We start from the raw sequence: 20,856 nt of genomic DNA, 5'->3' as shown, positions 1-20,856 counted from the left end.
GGTGTCGCGGGGGGACTAGGGCGCAGGGCCATCCAGTACTCCTGGCGCAAGGAGACAGGACGACTACAGGAACTAGCGGTACTGCTCTCCTTCAGTGCGGGAGTCAAACCATTTACAGGAATGAGTGGAGCACTATCTCCGGGCCTCCAGGATACAGTAGGATACAGTTACTTAGTCATCATTTTTTGTAATTTTGTGCATTTCGATCTGCTTTCCTCCTCCTCTTCTACCTCCACCACGCTTAACCGTAATTTCACAAACTTAGGTGAAAGGCCTGGGGTTCATTTTGAACCTTAAGCACTGGCCGTTTCACTGCTGTAGAAGCCCGTCGAACGTACTGAGCAGAGGCTGATGAGTAGGTAACGGCTCCTAGAGACTCATTTTCTTTTCTCCCATATTCCTGCTACTGGTTTTTTAAAAAATTTTCCTCCATTCTTTAAGCTGGTGGAAGGCTATAGGTTATTCAGACAATTTGTTCAGCCTAGAGACATAAAATATCAGAAACACAGCGCCGAAAGGAATGGGGGGGAGCGCTGGGTGGCAAAAGCAGAAGCACATTTACTCAAGGGGCTGAAACGGTCTTTGGCCTCCAACTTGACCATGAGCAATGCCCAGCAGCTGCCTCAGCCAAGACTGAGTACTCACTGAGACTGAGTGGGTACTCCCTGCCTGCCACCCATCAGTGACATGTGACATGGAGCAGAGACAGTCACCTTCAACTGTATCTAAGCAGTGAGCACAGGTGGTGAATTCTCTTATTTGGCCCCTTATCAGGGGTTGACAGCCTTAGCAGAACAAGTCCCTGTCCTTCCCCCTAGCAGTTTTATCAAAATTTGATTTGGGTGATCAAGAAACATGTATTTAGGGCCTACTTAGAACACAAATTTATAGGCAAAGAATTATAATTATCCCTATGTTCCAGGAGTTTGTTCTTAATTAAGAAAAAGGAAGATATATATATTAGCTGGGAAATAACATCACAAAAAATGCCATTATGGACGTGAAGAAGTGATCATCACGAAATTAGTGGCACAGCCCATAAATGCTGACCTCATAATGCTATACATCCCATTCAACACATAGGTTCAAACCCTGTGCTTGACCTGCTATTAGGATGATTTTCTTGAAAACATTGGAACTAAGTTTGTCTGGGACTAATGATCCTGAAGCCCTGTTTTGGGTTTCCTTATTTTGAGAAAAGAGCAATCAGCTAAATGGCCTGAATCTATGACATGCTTGACTATGATATGAGCAGGCAATATTCCAAGTGTAGTCTGGGGACACAGAAACTAACGAGACAGTATTTCCACCTTGAAAGAGGCTCCAGACTGATGGGAAGAAAGAGAAACAGACAAACATTTAAACACTGTGATTCTGGCTCTTTGGCAAAGTATGTATCAACACTCCTCTTGAACCAGAGATAATACTTCTAAAAAAAAAACTTATTCTGGAGCACCTGGGTGGCTCAGTCAGTTAAGCAGCCAGCTTGGTTTCTGCTCAGCTCATGATCTCATGGGTTGTGGGACGGAGCCCTGTGTTGGGCAACTTGCTCAGTAGAGTCTTAAGAGATTCTCTCCCTCTGCCACTTCCCCCACTCTCTCTCTCTCTCTCTCAGATAAATAAATCTTTAAAAAAAATAAAATTAAACGGGCTCCTGGGTGGTTCAGTTGGTTAAGTGTCTGACTTTGGCTTATGTCATGATCTCAGGGTCCTGGGATCAAGCCCTTTGTTGGGTTCCCTGCCTAGCAGAGAGTCTGCTTCTCTCTCTCGGTCCCTCTCCCCACTCATTTGCTCTCAAATAATAAAATCTTCAGAAAAATGAATAAAATCTTATTCCAAAAACTCTAACAGAAATGTACACATTTATGTGTAATTGTTTCAACATTGATTATAATGATGCAAAATACTATTCTGAATGGCCAACAGCAGGGAATGGAATAAAATATCCATACATTGTAACTCTCAACAGCTTTTGAAAGGTTTGATATGTATGTCTATTCATTGACATGGAAAGATATTCACAACACTGCTAACTAAAAATTTTTATGACTGGGGCACCTGGTGGCTCAGTTGGGTAAACCACTGCCTTCAGCTCAGGTCATGATCCTGGAGTCCCTGGGTCGAGTCCCACATCAGGCTCCAGCTCCACAGGGAGTCTGCTTCTCCCTCTGACCTTCTCCCCTCTCATGCTCTCTCTCTCTCTCAAATAAATAAATACAATCTTAAAAAAAAAATAAAAATTTTTATGACAAAAATAGAATATACATTATAAACTCATTATCAAATAATTATATACACCTATATATGCTTAGGTATTCTAGAAAATATGCCAAAAGGTTAGTATCGATTAAATCTAAGGAATTATAGGTTGGTTTGGGTTTTCTTTTCTTTTCTTTCTTTTTTTTTTTTTTTTTTTGCTTATGAGTATTTATTTTCTATGATTAATTTATTTTTGTAAATAAACAGATAAATAGCCAAATAAATATATAAGGCATGATAAGGATTATAAAAGAACCAGGAGGAGACTACTATTGTGGTGCTAAGGCTTCTAACCTGTGATGGGGATCAGGGGTGAAGTGGTTAGGGAAGGCACCACAGAGGGGGTAGCCCTTGATCAAAGACTTGAGGGAGAACCAAGAATGACGGGGACAAGACATTCTAGGCAGGACCCAGTAGCCAGTAGTGTTTAGGGGATGGTATGAGGGCTCTGATTGCAGGAGTAGAGACATGTTGCTAAGGAGGTGGCAGGTTATGAAGGCACAGTCTGCCATTCCAGGGAATTGGGACTTTTTTCCCTAGTGGTGGTTAGCAGCCTCTAAGGGATTTAAAGTGGAGGGAAGGCATGTTCAGACTTAGATTTTAGAAAAATTGCTGTAAGATTACTTGCAGTGGTGATGAGCATGGACTAGAAGAATCAGCTGGAGATCCTATGGGTTTGCAGTAAAGGCAACCTGACTAAAGGCAGAGATGCAGAGGAACAGGAAGGACAAATAGATCTATCTGCAATAGAAATACTAGAATGCATCTGCGAGAGAAAGAGTTGGCCTACAGGGTGGGGAAGATGTTCCTGAATATGGGAATGGGATCCAGGGGACAGAAAAGGGATTTTTCTTGAACAGGAAGAAGGATGCCTCTTCCTCCAGGACTCCTGGTGTTGAATACAGACTAGCATTTTTAGCGGTATAGTGGGATTTAAAGTTCACTCCCAGGGACCCTGTTTTATCCACGTAGTGGGAGAAGAATTATTTTCTGAGAGTAAGGGCGGTGATTTGGTAAAGTAGGCCTGGAGATCGTGGTAAATTTGGGCCAAATTTGTTCAAGTTGGTGAGGTCTGAACACATTTAAGTATTGGGGGCAGTGTGGAGGGCTAGCTATGACTGGAGATCACAAATTTGTGATGATATCAATTAGAGCTTTATGAATTTCTCTAAGAGCATTCAGTGGCCAAAAGCAAGCTCCCAGGATGGAAGGGGAAAGTTGGCTTCCTGCTGGTTCACGCAAGCGGAGGACTAGCAGGGCATGATTGACCACCAGGTTAGGTCAGGCAGGAAAGGAAGTCAAAACTGATGGGTTTCTGATAGACTTGGAAGGTGAATGGAGGTTTGGACAGAAAGAAAGAAAGAAAGAGGGTATGTTGGAACCATGAGAACTGGAAGGAGAGGAAGATGGGCCAAGAGTACTGGTGATGATCATTTCTGAGTAGTTCTAAGACATGAGCACTTTAGAGGGTGCAGTGCAAGTGGGTGGTTCGTGTCGAGGGGGAATAAAAGAAATCAAAACACAGGGCTATATATAACCATATGTTCACTGTAATGTAGCCAGCTACACTGACCCTTGATGCAATCTTCACTGGAATGTGTGTGTGTGTGTGTGTGTGTGTGTGTGCGCGCGCGCGCGCGCACTTCAGAGAGAGAGAGAGAAAGACACACACATGTACATACACACACACATACACACACATTTTATTGTTTAAACTGCTAATTATTTGTAGACTAACATATCTCACTATTATGACTCACTCACTGACCTGCATTATCAAGATGGCCCTTTGTCATTTTTTTTTAACTTTTTCTCATGCTTTTCTTTAGGCTTTAGCATTTTTTCATTAACTAGTCATCACTTCAAATACGTCCCCTCAAGATGCTGGCATTCCATTAAAAACAGCAATGAGAAGATGAAAATGTTTGTTGTCTCTCCCTACTTTAAAAAAAAAAAAATCCAGAGAAGCTTAGTTGCATAGCCTTGGGAACCCCATCAAATGTAATGATTCAAGGAACAGCTGGTGAACCAGACCCATGGATTAAAAGTAGCTTGTGGGGCTGGTCAGGTGTGAGTAGATCCTGAGCAGCAGAGGTGGTCACCGAAGGCCTGAAAGGTTGGATTTTACATTAAGTCCTTTTCGTATTTTCTACCATGAGCAATGTCCGGGTCATTGGTGTCACATTTGGAATTACTAGCATAAATGCCAAGATAACATTTTTTTTTCATGTAACCACTGGCAATAAATTGTAGTGTTAATTAGACAAGAAAGCCCTGGAAAGAATTAGACTCCTATTTTCCTTATCAATTACAACCAGGCCAAACTCCCGGAAGCTGTTCAGAAGACAGAATATGAAAAGAAAGCATTATTGTTATTCTGACCTATGGGTTTCCCTGGCCTCAGTGACTCATTATCCATTCATTCGACCACTATTATGCACCTATTATATGTTCATAAATACCCTTTCAGAGTTCTTTTTTCTTTTAATTTTAAAAGGAGAACTCACTAACCCTCAGGGCTTCAATGGTATCCTGAAAAGGACAAATCCCACACCCAAAGCTACTAGAACTGTTATCAATTCTCCAAATGGTTTATGGCTCAGATGACAGCTTTCTGGCAAGGAGACCAGGCAAGTGGGACTGGCATGACGCGGGACCCACCTACCAGGTCAGACCTGCTGCTGGGGTTGCTGGTCATCAGTAAGGCCGAACAGCTAAGCACCATCTGGACCAAGAAGAACGCCAGGCCCAAATCTTCTAGGTATCTCCTATCATGGCTTCGGCATGATGTATCAGTGCAGCAAGCTCAGGGTGGGAAGAGAAGGGCCATCACAGGAGGGCAAGGGAACTCGAAGGGGCAACCGGAGGGCAAGGGAGGCTCAGGAGCCTAGCAGGCAGTTCTACTAGAGTCTCTGAAGTCTTCTCAAGGAGAACAGAATGCCAGCCTCTAGACTAAGGTGAGAGGCAGCAAATGTCCAGCAGAATCCCATGCTTGTGTCAAGGTAGGGAGAGGAGAGAAGCTTAGTTCTGTCAACTGACATTTACATGGAGGACTTGGGCTTAACCAAAGACTCAGAAGCCTTTAATAGATAGAACAGGTAGGAGGAAAGGGATCTGTACCAGAGAGCAATTTTTTTTTAAGATTTTTTTTTTAATTTCTTTATTTGACAGAGAGAGAGAGAGAGAGAGATTACAAGTAGGCAGAGAGGCAGTCAGAGAGAGAGGGGGAAGCGGGCTCCCTGCTGAGCAGAGAGCCCAACATGGGGCTGGATCCCATGACCCTGAGATCATGACCTAAGTTGAAGGCAGAGGTTTTAACCCACTGAGCCACCCAGGCGTTCCTCAGAGAGCAATTCTGAAGTCCATAGCCATCCGTGGGGATACCAGATCTCAGATGAGAGAGAAGCTGGTATGTTGAGGATAAAATTCCAGAGCCCCACACAGGACTGGGCTGCCCCAGACCAGGCCAGGTTAACTGGTAAAGTTTAATGTCTGGAGGGGTGAGGTGGAGCAGAAGGAAATTTAATAGCTGTTTTCTGCTTCCAGTATTACTGACTGTGGAACTGAAGAGGACCCTGTTTTACTGGAGATAGGAAGGGAGTGTGGGAAAGATATATAGTGTTGGTGGATTTATCAACCTGTAGGGGGAGAAGGTAAAACTGAGAAATGTAGAGTAAGGTGGCTGGGGACAAGGGTTCAGCTGCCTGATGATACTAACAGGGACTCGGGCTCTTTCTCTATTTCTATTACACCACCCTTAGCAGAGTTGGTTTCTTCTTCCTGAGTATTGCCTCATGGGCACAAGGTGACTGCTATAGCTTCAGACACCACATACACAGATGGGAAAAAAGAAAAAAGAAAAAAGGAGGAAAAGGGGGCACTAACATTTCCTCCTCTTTCGTGAGTACAAGAAAAGCTTTCCTGAAGTCCTTCAGAGACAACAGTACCTCTCACTGGCTAGAGCCGTGTGGCATAGCTCTGCCTAGCTGCAATGTAGGCAGGAAAAGTAAACCTATTTGCCTGGGGCTGAGCATGTTGTTGCCTTGAATACAATTGGATTTCCAACGGCAAACAAAAAAGGGCAATGGTTGGTCATGGGGCAATTAAGCCTCTGCCGGAAAGACTAGTGTCCCCTCAACTGACTGACAGAATGAGCATCTAGAAACACAGGAGGCTCAAAGCACAGAGCAGTAGAAGTGGACAAGAGTTGCCTGTGGGGGGCCACGGTGGAGGGTGGGATTTGGGATAAATGTGTAAGGAAATCCTCAACATGAATTGTGGGGAAGGGTTTTTTGGAAGGAGGAAGCAGAGTGAGCCAAAACAGGAAACAACAAAAGTACTGGGAATGGAAGGGAACTTTGGGGAGGAGTAAAGGATGATATGATGTTGGAAAGTTTACAGAAGATGAAGCCTATCAAACTGGGCCACAGTTGCTTTTAGAAGAAAAGTACAATCCACATTGGAACAATACAAACAATTCCAGGATATTTTCATTTTAAAAAATAATAGATACCCCCCCCAAAAAAATAGCCAAAAATCAGTTAATGACTCTCGGTGGCTGCTAGAATACAGACTAATCTAAGTGAGTGCTCACTGTAATAGACACTTTTCATCCCTCATCTTTTGAAGAAGCAAGAGCACAGAAAAGTCATTCACTCAAAGTCACAGAGCCAGTGCAGAGCAAGGCTTGAGTTAGCAGCTCAGAGAGTTCCCACATTCGTTCTTCCCATGTGCTGTTTAACAGGAGAGTCCTTGTTCAATAGGACAACCCTCTTCCAAATGCATTGCAGCAAGAACTGAGGTCATCACAGAAAACTGTTAAGACCTCCACAAATTAGCTCTCCCCTGATTTGGTAGACAGTGCTTCATCCCTAGGACCCATTTTCCCCTTCTGTTGATACTAGAACTCATTTACTTTAGCTGGGTTCATAGCAAAGACATTCCTCAGCTTCCCTTGTAGCCATGTGACTACAGTTAGGCTAATGGGGTGTGATCCTAAGTGGTGTATGCAAATCCTGGGGCAGCTCTAATATAAAGACAAGCTTCATACCTTGGACCACAGCCCTTCCCCTTCAATGCCAGCTGGAAATGGGAAGCACCATAGTGGTGGTCTTGGGTCTAGGAATGGAATCTGCACACACACAGCCAAGATTACTGGTCATGGATCCAACCCATTGACCCATCCTGCAACACGGGGAGAGAAAATAATAAAACTTCTATCAAATTTCATCCATGGGGGGCACCTGGGTGGCTCAGTGGGTTAAACCTCTGCCTTCGGCTCAGATCATGGTCTCAGGGTCCCCACATCGAGCTCTCCACTCAGCAGGTAGCCTGCTTCCCCCCCTCCCTCTACCTGCCCCTCTGCCTACTTGTGATCTCTCGCTCTCTCTCTGCCAAATAAATACATAAAACCTTTTTTAAAAAAAATTTCATCCATGGTACTTAAGCAACTTAAACTGAACCCCAACCAACACATGTAGAATTTAAATTAAAGACTGATGCAGATAAAATTAAACCACGTTTGCCAGGAACTTCTCATTGGATATTTGTACAGCTGTAAGCAGCTGCAAGTGGAATGGGATAAATCAAAGTAGACACTTAGCATATTTTTACATATACATGAAAGGGTTGAGTTGTTGTTTTATTTTTTAAGATTTTATTTATCTATATTTGACAGAGAGAGACACAGTGAGAGAGGGAACACAGCAAGGGGAGAGGGGGAGAGAGAGAGAGAGCAGGCTTCCTGCGGAACAGGGAGCCTGTTGTGGGGCTCCACGCCAGGACCCTGGGATATGACCTGAACCAAAGGCAGATACTTAACGACTGAGCCACCCAGGCACCCTAGGAAAGGTTATTTTTAATAAGTCTTCTTCATGTGTGTGTATGTGCATGTGTTGAGAATACTTTAACTCTAGGGATATATGATGCCTTAAAAATAGTTCCGAAGATTACACTTTCCAAAAGAAAAAAAAAAAATCTAGGCTGATAGAATTCATACCTCAAACCATCTAGACCAAACATACAGTTAAAAGTGACAGCAAGTCAGATATTTATATGTGAATTTGACTTGATATTGAATCTCTGTCACCTAGCCCAGAGGATTTTATCTAAAACATTCTTTTAAAGAAGACACAAAGATTTAACAAATAGTCTATGTAGCCGACTTTTGTCTTTTGAGGGGAATAAAAACCCAGAATCTAATCCCCATTTTCAGTCAGGGGAAGCCTCCACTGTGGGTACTGGTGGGAGGCAATACTCAGTCAACTGAACTCATGTCTTCTCGGCTCCCTGGAAGCCACAGGTCTTTAGCTGGATACATCACCTCAGGATTTTGAGGCTTGTTCTACTGGCGTGAAGACAAAGGAACAATTAAAATTCACTCCGAGATTCCTTCTCAACGTGGCCCGATGTACCAATCCTACACCCGCCTCCTCACCTTCCTCTGTGCCTTCTCTAACTTCCAAACACTGATCAACAACAATTCTCTGATTTTAACCGCTTTCTTAGACATCCCTACGACTTCCACAACTAACATCTGACCCCTCTGAGGACCCCTCCCCTGCAAGCTGCTGGCTTCTCAACTAGAGGATGTTTTCTTTATTCTATACCCCATGTGCCTCGGGCCCAGAAGGTGGCTTAGGTGGTCTTCTTAGTCCCTCACAATTTACTCTGGCAGCAGGAGTCCAACCCCAACATTTTTTAAACCTTCTTCCAAGGTCACAAATGACTCTCTTGTTGCCAAGCCTATGGGTACTTCTCTGTCTCCACTTTACCCCCATCACTTCCAGCACTCAAAGCACAGTTCAGCATGACAGCAAAAGGACAAGCAACAAAACTAAGAATAGGTAACATGGCCTTCATCTAAATTTAACACTTTTGTGCTTCCAAGGGCACTATGAAGAAAGTAGAAAGATACAGAATGAGAGAAAATATTTGCAAATCATCTATCTGGCAAGAGACTTATAACCAGAACATATAAAGAACTCCTACAAGTCACTTGTAAAAGACAAATAACCCAGTTGAACTGGCAAAGGATTTCAGAGAGTTTGCCAAAGAAAACATAAAAATGGCCAATAAGCACATGAAAAGATACCCAATATCATTAGATTTCAGAGAAATGCAAATCAAAACCACAATGGGATACCACTGGACACCAACTAGGATAACAATAATCAAAAAAGATGGATAATATAAAATGTTGGTGAGGATGGGGGAAAATGGAACCCTCACTCATTGCTGCTAGTGGGAATGTAAAATAATGAAACCATCCTGAAAATAGTCTGAGAGCTCCTCAAACTGTTAAATACATGATGACCCATCAGTTCCACTCTCAGGTATATACCCAAGAGAACTGAAAACATACATTCACACAAGAACGAATGTATCAAATGTTCATAGCAGCATTATTTATAATATCCAAAAAAAAAAGCAACCCAAGTGTTCATCAACTGATGAACAACAGAAACAATGTGGCATTTCTAGGTGATAGAATATTACTTAGCAATAAACAGGATAAAGTAATGATAAGGCTACAACATGATGAATTCTGAAAGCATAAATGAAAGAAGTCAGTCCCAGGATTCTATTTACATGAAATATACAGCATACACAAATTCAGACTGATAAAATGAGATCAGTAGTTGTCAGAGGCTGGGGGAAAGAAAAATGAGGAGAGGCTGATAGTGGACATAGGGTTTCTGTTTTAGGAAGATAAAAATATTCTGGAATGAGACAGTAGTAATGGATGCTCAAGTCTCTGAATTGTTTATTTTAAAATGGTAAAGTTTGGGGCCCCTGGGTGACTCAGTGGTTAAAGCCTCTGCCTTCGGCTCAGGTCACGATCCCAGGGTCCTGGGATGGAGCCCCGCATCGGGCTCTCTGCTCTGTGGGGAGCCTGCTTCCCTTCCTCTCTCTCTGCCTGCCTCTCTGCCTACTTGTGATCTCTGTCTGTCAAATAAATAAATAAATAAAATCTTAAAATGGCAAAGTTTAAGATATGTGAGTTCTCTCGCACAAAAAAGCTATCATTCTTTAAAAAGCCATAATTGACCACCCTGTCTCTCTTAAAACACGGGCATCCAGAATGTAACATTCTCTTTGTTTGTTCTCACTCTGGCTACTCTTTTTCAGTCTCCTTTGAAGACCCTACATCCTCTGCCAGGCCTCTAGAATGAATTTCCAACTCATTCTAAGCCCTCTTCTCTCTCTTCCCACTCTCCCTAGATAACTCACTCCATTCCCATGGCTTTATACAGGACTTTTATGCCAACCCCAACATTTTTTTTTTCTGAGTTCAAGATTGCTCTATTGTATTTAAGACAGCGAGAGAAGTGAGAGCATGGGAAGTGGCGGGTGTGGGCACAAGGGGCAGAGAGAGAGGGTGAGAGAAAATCGTAAGCCAGCTCCACACCCAGTGTGGAGTCCAATGCAGGGCTCAACCTCACAACCCTGAGGTCATGATTGGAGCTGAAATCAAGAGTCAGACGCTTAACCAACTGAACCACCCAGGAGTCCCAAGATTGCTCTGCCAAAAACAGATTACTTGTTATCTCTGGTTGAGTATTTATTAAATGTCTCAGGTTTAGCTTGTCTAAATCCAAACTCTTAAAGCACACTATCAGCACAAACTCTATGCACACAAACTATAGTGGGGCAAAACCATAGTGTAGGGGAATTTCTAGGAGTTAGAGTAAATCATAGGAGAGGGAAAACAGAAAGATCTTCCATAGGAATGGAGAAGATGTGGACAGAAGGCAGTCTAAGGTCCTTGACTAAAATCCTTGACTGACTGCATGAGTGTTTTAATTGTACCCTATATGACTATATGCATTGAGAGAATATACGTGATTAACCTGAATAAGGTGTAGCCATCAGTATACCATCTTCCATAATAAAGTGCATGATAAAGCCACCATCTCTCTAATCCCTGGGGAAGATGCATAAAGATGTGAAGTTTTAAGGCAAAAATTCAGCCTGGACCAAATCCAATATTTGTCTGCAGGCAAGCTCTTGTGACCTAACTACATGGTGTAGCTTGTGTGTCCAGGAGCAGACTGTGGGAGAGATTCGGGTGCAGGGCATTATTGGGGAGCACAGGAACAACACCTTGAGGAGGGAGGGAAGCAAGAGGAGGCAAGAGGGAGAAGGGAACTTCCAGGTCTTGCCAAAGAGCCTCAGCTGAACCCACAGGGAGCTCTGTGCAAGCTCCTGTAAGGGAGAGCAGGCAATTCCCAGGTAGAGGGGAGAAGAGCTCACCTGTGAGCCATTCCCTCCCACAGTCCTGCTGCCGGGGAAAGGAACACCTCAGGCCAGAAGAGGACCAGAGTCAGGTACGGTGGCTCCAGTGTGTGCCCTTGTACCTCTGCCACTATCAGACCATGTCACCACAGCTGCCTGCCACCAGCCGTCCCAGCAAGGCCAGCCTTTGAGGCTGAGAATGCTTGGATGTGAAGCTCCTTATTAACTACCCTAAAGGAAAAGGGCCCTAATTTACCCACTTGGGCTTAGAGCAAGAATAGAATTGTTTACATCCTCACCAACCAGCTTTGGAAAATTGTTTCCTGGTCATGAGGCTACAAAGAGGTTGAGAGGCACTCAACCACTGGCTATACGGACGGATGGACTGTAAGTCCCGCGTAGGGCGGGCTGAGGGAGGCTGCCCAAGACAGGGTGAATATTCCATGAGCAATCACTGCAATGTTCTACCCAGGAAGAGAAATGACAGCAGATGGTGGGGTCAGCTTGTTAGCTATATTTATCTAATTAAAGCCTTTACACATATTGTCAGGTAAAAATCAGCTGTCAGAAAGTCCACCTGGTCATAATTGATCATCATTAATAAGTCTGTTCTAGGCACTGCTGCCAAAATCTTAGTTATGATCCCATCATCTCAATTAATTAAGAAAACAACTCAAATAACTGAGCTTGGCATTACTTTCCCAAACTGGAATAAAATGATGATTGACAGCAAGGATCAAGGTCTGTTTCCACAGACCATGTTTGTCATATGAGTCTATCTCGACTCTAGAGGGGGGACCAAGGATAAGGGAGCTGTTGTCAGGCTTCTCTGCTAGGACTGAATCTGATTAGGACGTGTGCACTGTGGGGGCAGCAAAATATTGATAAAAACAAATGAGTCTGGAGTTCCTCTTTGCCCTTTGAAACCAAATTTAGTTTGGGGCATTCTCTTGACCTTTAGCTGAGACATCTTCATCTAAAATATCAATTTGCATGCATCTATTGAATGAAATTAGCCTTGACAAAGGCAGTTATCCCTCTTTTTTTTTTTAACTTCACAGAGGTAAAGAAGACTAATGACACATTTCCATTTGAAAGAATTTCGAGAGCCAATGGCCTGTATTTTATTAATTTTTTAAAGATCAAATAATTGGTGAGATTCAACCCTTTGCTATAGTTTCTCTACCCTCTTACCTGACCCCATACAGGCATTTCAAAGCACTTTACTGGTACACTAGAGCGAAAACAGAACACGTGTCTCTCTTCATCCTGCCAATGCTGTGGACTACTTATTTTCTTATACAGCACATCCTTTAGTGTTTTAAATATATACAGATACATTTTTCAACTTATGTCTGTTAAAATGTGCCATTTCTCAGGAGTATGCCAACAGACCTTTTCTTAAATGCTACTTAGGCCATTGAGGTAAACGGGAGCGGCATGAATGCAGACGCGCATGGGAGCTGTACCCATCCATGAATATAGAGTCCATCACAATTTCCAGGCATCAGGGAACTAAAAAGAAGTCAAGAGAAAAGGGAGATCATAGAAGGGTAATATGTCGAGAAACATGATCCAGTTTCTAAAGGAGGCAAAATTCCCTTTGAAGTCAGAAAGAGCTTTATGTATCTAAGAAGCCAAGGATTTCTTTCGTTCCCAAGGAATATTATATGAAATAATGTTAGCTTAAATTAGCTCTCAGTAAGGAGCAAGTGGATATGCCTATAATTGGCTTTGTCATCTAAAATCACACCAACTCAGAGCTTACAGCTCCATAGATTATATTTTCTCATAAAGCAATTTTCTCAGTCTTTGAGCCTAGTTTAACCCCATCAGGATAGTTTTGATATTCCCAATGAAAGTTTGACTAGAAGTGATGGATGATTTTAAGTAAAATATCAAAGTTTACCTAATACTTTCCAAAAAGGAAAAAAAAAAAAAAGCACTTCAAAAATGTAACATAGTCAACCGTTCTTCCTGCCACGTTTAAATTATTATTTTGGTCATTATGTGGAAACAAATTCGAAATGTCCAGGTGGCCTAGGCCTGTCTTATTTGGCCATGGTCAATATTGTATCTTAGGAACTAAATATTGAACTCCTGGCCTTTTTGTATTTCTTTGCATTTTTAAGTAATAAGATGTTTCAAAGAGACATGTAATAATTATAATAGATCTCTGACATTACTGAGTTTAGAAATTGCTATCTTGACTTATAAATAGTGATCTTGGATGTCCGTGATATTATGGATTGCAACTCTGTTAAGACACAAATTTGAATTCTGTGAGCCAGTATACGAATTTATAATTCACGCCCATGCAAAACTCCTCTCTCAGGTCAACTTTTTTGCTCCCTGTATTTGTAACTCTGCTAAATCTAATATTTATTTATCAATCCCTCTGTACCAAGTACTGTGGTAAAACTTCCTGTCACTTGGTCATCTCAGTAACCCCTTGAGGTAACTTCTGTGTTCAATGCCTGCTCCCTTTCTCTGAGATTTACCTTCTATACAGAGAGACAAATCTCCCATTTCTACCACCTGTCACTAGCCAACAACACCCAGAGCAGGCGTGGACTCCTGATCCAAAGCAGCCAATCAAGACCAAGAGGTCTCTAAGCCTGCAGGTAGACCTGTGATAAAGCCTTGCTTGGGGAAAAGCTGAGAACGCTCATCTGTAGAGAGCAGAATGAAGCTAATGGACTAAGAGCGTAAAAAGATGACGTGGCTATGGAGATTGAGACAAAGACATAGGGAAAAACAGAGAGGCTGCCTAATGGCTTTCCCGGGATGAGCTCTTCCACCCTGGACTCTACTTCTTGCCTTTGGATGTGGTGTAACAGCTCTGTTGAAACTGAAGATAAATGGCACATTTTTCTTATGCTGTTGTGAAGATGTCTATGATTCACAGGCATGAGAGCCTGGTTCTCCAAGCAGGAGGTGACATGGCCCCTGCCGCCGAGGCCAGAAAGCCAGAGTGTCAGGACACCATGTCAGTGCTCAGACAGAGGTCTCTGAAGAAGGTTTAAATATTTTTCCCAAGTTCTGAGTCGCAGCTAATATTTATCACATAGCAAAGAATGAGTAGAGGGAGTCTTTGCTGAAACTTCAGTGCCTTAAAGAATCATTTGTTAATTTAACTGATAAGTATTGTCATTGAGTCACTGAGTTTCAGAGCTGGAAGGGGCGTTCTTCCAGCTTCCACAGCAGATGGCCACCCAGCAGCTACCTGACTTATCTCACCCCTCAGGAGACACTGTACAGTTTTTGCTGAGGATCTCTGGCGTCCCTTGGCAAAGCCAAATGCTTTCTTATGGCAACGTTAGCCCTCAGAGCCTAACTCTTTGGAAAAGGCTTAACTCTGCTCAAGGACAGTGTTCTTTGTGTTTGAGTACAGCTTAACCGGTTCTATACCAGACTACACATTCCTCCCAACCTTCTGTGAGTTATGCTTTCAGACTCTGTTACTACTCCAAGGCTAGCTGGAGCCTTCTCCCCTGCAGGGTGCTCAGAACCTAAGCGAGGTTCCAGCACAGACTGTTTCCCTGGTGAACTCCACCGTTAACTCCAGTACTTCTACTCTTCCCAAAAAATCAAAGAAAGGGAACACTCATATGAAGCCCGCATTATCCTGATACCAAAACTAGATAAGGACACTACGAGAAGAAAATATTACAGATATACCTGACAAATAAAGCTGTAAAAATTCCCAACTGAAGACTAGCAAACGGAATTTAACAGTACATTAAAAAAATCATACACTGGGGCGCCTGGGTGGCTCAGTGGGTTAAAGCCTCTGCTTTAAATCCCAGAGTCCAGGGATCGAGCCCCATATTGGGCTCTCTGCTCGGCAGGGGGCCTTCTTCCCTTCCTCTCTCTCTGCCTGCCTTGGGATCTCTGTCAAATAAATAAATAAAATCTTTTTTTAAAAAAAAGATTTTTGTAAAATCTTTTTTTTAAAAAAAGATTTTATTTATCTATTTGACAGAAATCAGAAGTAGGCAGAGAAGCAGGCAGAGAGAGAGGAGATTTACCTTCTATACAGAGAGAAGAGGCCCCCTTATCCAATTCTTGATTTTGGCTCAATTTGTGATCTCAGGGTTGTGAGATCAAGCCCCACTTTGGGATCTGCTTACGATTCTCTATCTCCCTCTCCCCGCTGTGCATATGTTTATGTTTGCATGCACATGCTCTCTCTCACAATAAATATGGATAAAAGAAGATGTGAGATATATATAGATATACATATACACACATATATTATACATACAGTATGTGTACAAACACTCATGCATGCGTGCACGCAAACACGTATACACACACACACACTAGAATATTACACAGTTATCAAAAAGCAGAATCTTGCCATTTGCAATGACATGGATGGGACTAGAGGGTCTTATGCTAAATGAAAGGAGTCGATCAGAGAAAGACAATCATCATAAGTCCTCACTGATATGTGGAATTCAAGAAACAAGGCAGAGGATCATAAGGGAAGTGAGGAAAAAAATGAAACAAGATGAAACTAGAGAGGGAGCCAAAACACAAGAGACTCCTAATTATAGGAACCAGACTGAGGGTTGCTAGAGGTTGGGGGGGGGGGAGAATAGGATGGCCAGGTGATAGATATTGTGGAGGATGTGTGTTGTAATGAGCACCGGGGGTATATAAGACTAATGTATGACAGACCTGTACCATTGAAACAAATAATATATGTTAATTAACTGAATTTAAATTAAAAGACATTTTTAAAAAGTTATAGGATACAAAATCAGTGTACAAGAATCAGCTGTTTTTATACACTAACAAAAAAAATAAAGAAAACCATCTTATTTACAGTTGCAGCAAAAACAATAAAATACCTAGAATAAATTTTTTAACCAATAAGGTAAAAGATCTTGCACTGGAAACTAGGGGACATAGATCAAAGAAACGGAGAAGACACAAATGATCAGTGTCCATGTTCATGCAATGGAAATCTACAGAACCTCACCTCTAGATTTTCCTTAAAATCAAAGATTTTAAGGCCAAGTTTTAAAACTGCTATAATTGGTTCAATGGCCGCAAGTATTTACATTTCTCCCACAGGCAAAATATAATCATCTTGTCCAAAAAAAAAAAAAAAAAATCACGAAAGTCCCATCCTTCCACAATATGAAGTTCAGCTTTGAGGACTGGGATCTTGTTAACTAAATCTGGTCCAGATGTGGATGAGACTCCTGGGGTACAGTTGCTCAGATAGGATTTCAAAGGATTGAAAGACCAGTGAACTAAACAGACCAGTAATCTAGCCTTCTAGATCGACCCTCAGGGCCGAGACAGGCATAGAATTACTGCAACGAGACTCAAGTTCAAAAAGAGAGGGCACTCTCTCTATCATGGACCTCCTCTAGGGGTGCAAAGGAACCATGACCTTAAAATTCTTCGATTTGTCAGTTACATTAAGTTATGTTCATCTGTCTCTCTCACAAAGTCTCCATTGAATGGGAAACACTTAAGACACACTGAAGAACCCTAGAAGATTTTTGTTTGTTTGAAAAGGGTCTGTGAAGCCTAAACACAGGCTTAAAAGTCATACCCCAAGCTTCATCTTCTCCATGAGACCAAGTATCCTGACACCAACTAGCATTTCATCCTTTCTCTTGAGGTTTTTTCTTAGTCTGAGAACCCCTGACTAGCTGGGAAAACTCACTTGTGACTTTTTCCACTTTTTCCAAACTTTAATCTGTTTTTCTTCTCTCACATTTCATTATAGGCAAAAATGAAGCCAAGAGAGACCTTTGATATTCTGCCCAGTAACCCCTTCAGCTAGATCACAGAGTTCATTAGGTGTATCTTGTGTTTCCGCTGTTCTCACAGGTGACAATGTTACCAAACTTCCCACTAACAAGGACCCTCTTTTCCTCCAACTCCCCTATAGCAACTCAATGTCCCTCTGTACTGCACTTCTCATTCCTCCAAGTCCATGGGTCTCCCATCTCCTACGTGGCCCCCACGTGCCACATTTTTGGTTTTATTACGATCGCAATCCTTTTTCAGGTACCAAGTTATGCTTCAGTTACCTACTGCTGAATAATCACTCCAAAACTTAAGGGCATAAAAGAGCCACAGTATATTGTGCTCATGGATTCTGTTAGTGAAGAAGTCAGACAGGATATGGGAAGGATGGACTGTCTCTGTTTCATGAGGTCAGGGGCCTCCGGTGAGGGCTTGAGCAGCTGGAGGTCGCTCAGAGAACCAGGAGCCAGAATCATCTGGGGGCTTCTTTTTTCTTTCTTTTTTTTTTTTTTTAAGATTTATTTATTTATTTGACAGACAGAGATCACAAGTAGGCAGAGAGGCAGACAGAGAGAGAGGAGGAAGCAGGCTCCCCGCTGAGCAGAGAGCCTGATGCGGGGCTCAATCCCAGGACCCTGAGACCATGACCTGAACCGAAGGCAGAGGCTTAACCCACTGAGCCACCCAGGGGATCTGGAGGCTTCTTTACTCATGTCTGACACCTCTGGGAGGTGGACAGCAAGGCCGGACTCAACTGCAGCCATCAGCTAGATAACTTACATGGGGCCTCTCCAGCACGGTGCCCTCCGGGTAGCTGAACTCCTTACATGTGGTTTAGGGCTCCCAGGTCAAGTTTTCCTGCAAGCAAGCTTCATGGTCATTTGTGTTCCAGCATCACAGATCATGTTGGGTCACTTCTGCTGAGCTCTATGGTTGCAGCTTTCAAAACCTGCCCAAATCCAAGGGGAGGGGTCCTGACTTCACCTCTCAATGGGTTAAAGAATGTGAGGCCATGTTTCAAAACTTACAGAACTACAAGTCTTGGTGTTGTTTTGTTGTAATGCTATCAATTTTGCCATGTTTCAGAAATGGAAGTCTTTTGATGTTTCTTTACGTAAGTAGCACATACTCCTATTAATTTATTAAAAGCACATTGAACTATTTATGAGTAGAATAAGACATTATGAATTGAAATTTCAAATGAACAAGAAGTATCATCACGTAGCTGGTAGAAACAGTTAAAATAACTTTAAGAAGCTGCCAAAATTAGATCTTGACTCAACATTAACCTCAATAAAAATGATATATAACTTGGGGAACAATTGTATTTAACCTTATGAAGGAAGATCAATGCAATTAAAATGAATTTTCTCTTGAGGCTGCCATAGGACTTGTGCTCTCATTTCATTTGCCTTTGCTTGGGGTACTTAAGAAAAGACAAAACTTTCGCAGAAAATATTGTAATTTGGAGCAGATAATTTTAGTTTTTAGAGCCAACTTGTTTTTTTTTTATACCAACACTCAACATGCAAATACTAGGCACAGCATATTAAAATTATGAATGACCACTGAAAATGAAATTGTTCATCCTCTTAAGTCTAAGAATTTTTTGTAGGAGGGGCGCCTGGGTTGGCTCAGTGGGTTGAGCCTCTGCCTTCAGCTCAGGACATGATCCCAGGGTCCTGGGATTGAGCCCCACATCGGGCTTTATGCTTAGCGGGGAGCCTGCTTCCCCCTGCCTCTCTGCCTACTTGTGATTTCTCTGTCAAATAAATAAATAAAATCTTAAAAAAAATTTTTTTTTGTAGGAAAGACATTACTGTGCTTTCCTTACTCTAGAAACACAAGAACTTTAATTGTAACCTCATACATATGTTTTCACTTCCTTCCTGCCAAACATAGTCTATACTTACATTTAAAAAAATCATTTCAAGGCAAAGGATTTCATTTTCTTTTTATGGGTATTAGAAAATATGACCTTCTCAGATATTGCTTAGACAATAGGATTGTGTCTGGTGTCTGGGGCCTAAGTAAGTTTGAGAAGGAAGAAAAAGGATTATTTGCTGCTATAAAAAACATAGGTAAATTTTTAAAATCATTTTTATTGAGATCTAGACCCCAAGTTAAATAGTGAAATTCTTAAGACAAAGCTGTTTTTGAACCCTTAAGCTGGTCTTCAAGCTCAGAAAAATTTTATCTCTGAAATTCCAAATGGATTATGGGATCTATTTAACATCAGACTTGTAGAGATAGAGGCAAACATTTTTAGATTTAGGAATGACATGTATAATAATTGGCAAAACCTTTCTGTATATTCTGTGAATATTATTTTTTTCTAACAGATTATAGAACGTAGGTAGACTCCAGTCCTAGGATTTGTTTCTGCGAAATACCTGTATTGGTTTAGCTGTTATCACCTTCAGTAGGTAGATAACAGTGGGTTATGTAAAGAAGAGAAAATAACAAAGCTTCCCCAGCACCTTCACAACACTGGACTTAAATTTTAAAACTTGGGTCTCCAAAGACGTAATATGAAACCCAAGGCTGCTATGTTATGAATAAAAGGAGAAAACACAGAGCATGTAAATGTTCCCTGGGAAATGACAAGCACCTAAGTACTTCCAGAAAAGATTACATTAAGCACCGCAAACTCACATTACTCATCATGCTACTGCTCCAGAGCCCATGGGAGACATTTCTAATTACTCATCCTTTCCTGCCAAGCCCTCCAAAAATCTCCCAATGCAGATCTTCAGGCACCTTCTGCCTTGTGTCTGGCACAGACATTCAGATGAACCCTATTTGCCATCTCTAGAGGAGATGGTCATAGTGATTCCAAACTGAAAAGAAGTCACGGGCATAGCTGTGCTGATTTTATCCCTAGGAAGATAGCACTAGGAATCTCGGCAAAGCTGCCATGATACTGACCACGATGTGACTGCTAATAACAACTCCAACACATTCACAGCAAGGGGCAAGGGTGGACCGACAGGCCATTGAAATCTCTAGCTCTGTAACGTTCAGCAAACTTTTCACGTCTGTGAAATAGAGATCATGATACCGATCTCTCGAGGTTGATCCGAAGATGAATGGAGACAGGCTGTATAAATTCCCTTAAAATAGATGCTTGCTAAATGTCAGCTCCAAATTCTAGCTCATTACTTGTCGAGAGACATAAGGAGGCCCTGAGAACAATGCATCCAAAGTGGGTAACATGGTTGGAAAGTAAAATAGGGAAGATGTTAAAGTAATCACAGTTGTTGAGTGCAAGAGGAAAGAAAACGCAACACAGAAATGGTCAGGATAGTCACAAGCTTTTCATCTCTTGGGACTGGAAACCCTGCAGTGTCACCAAAGCCCTGTACGGTGGGGCATGCTGTTCAGTGCTGGCTACTAACTCACTGCCTGGCTTTAGGGAGGACCAGAATGGTCATTTCAAATACAGCTTTTCAGCTCCGACAGAGCCCATCACGCAAAGCCGATTATCAAGGGGGAAGGACATCTTTAGCATCCAAGAGAAGAGCCCTCTCTGAGTTCTTCAGCTCCTTCGGTGTGGACCTGATTTCCAAGCAGGCTGACAATTTT

The sequence above is a fragment of the Neovison vison genome, chromosome 4 (assembly GCF_020171115.1).
Source record: "Neovison vison isolate M4711 chromosome 4, ASM_NN_V1, whole genome shotgun sequence".
NCBI lineage: Eukaryota > Metazoa > Chordata > Mammalia > Carnivora > Mustelidae > Neogale > Neogale vison.
The sequence above is the reverse complement of the archived record's forward strand: the minus strand, read 5'-3'. Positions refer to the sequence as shown.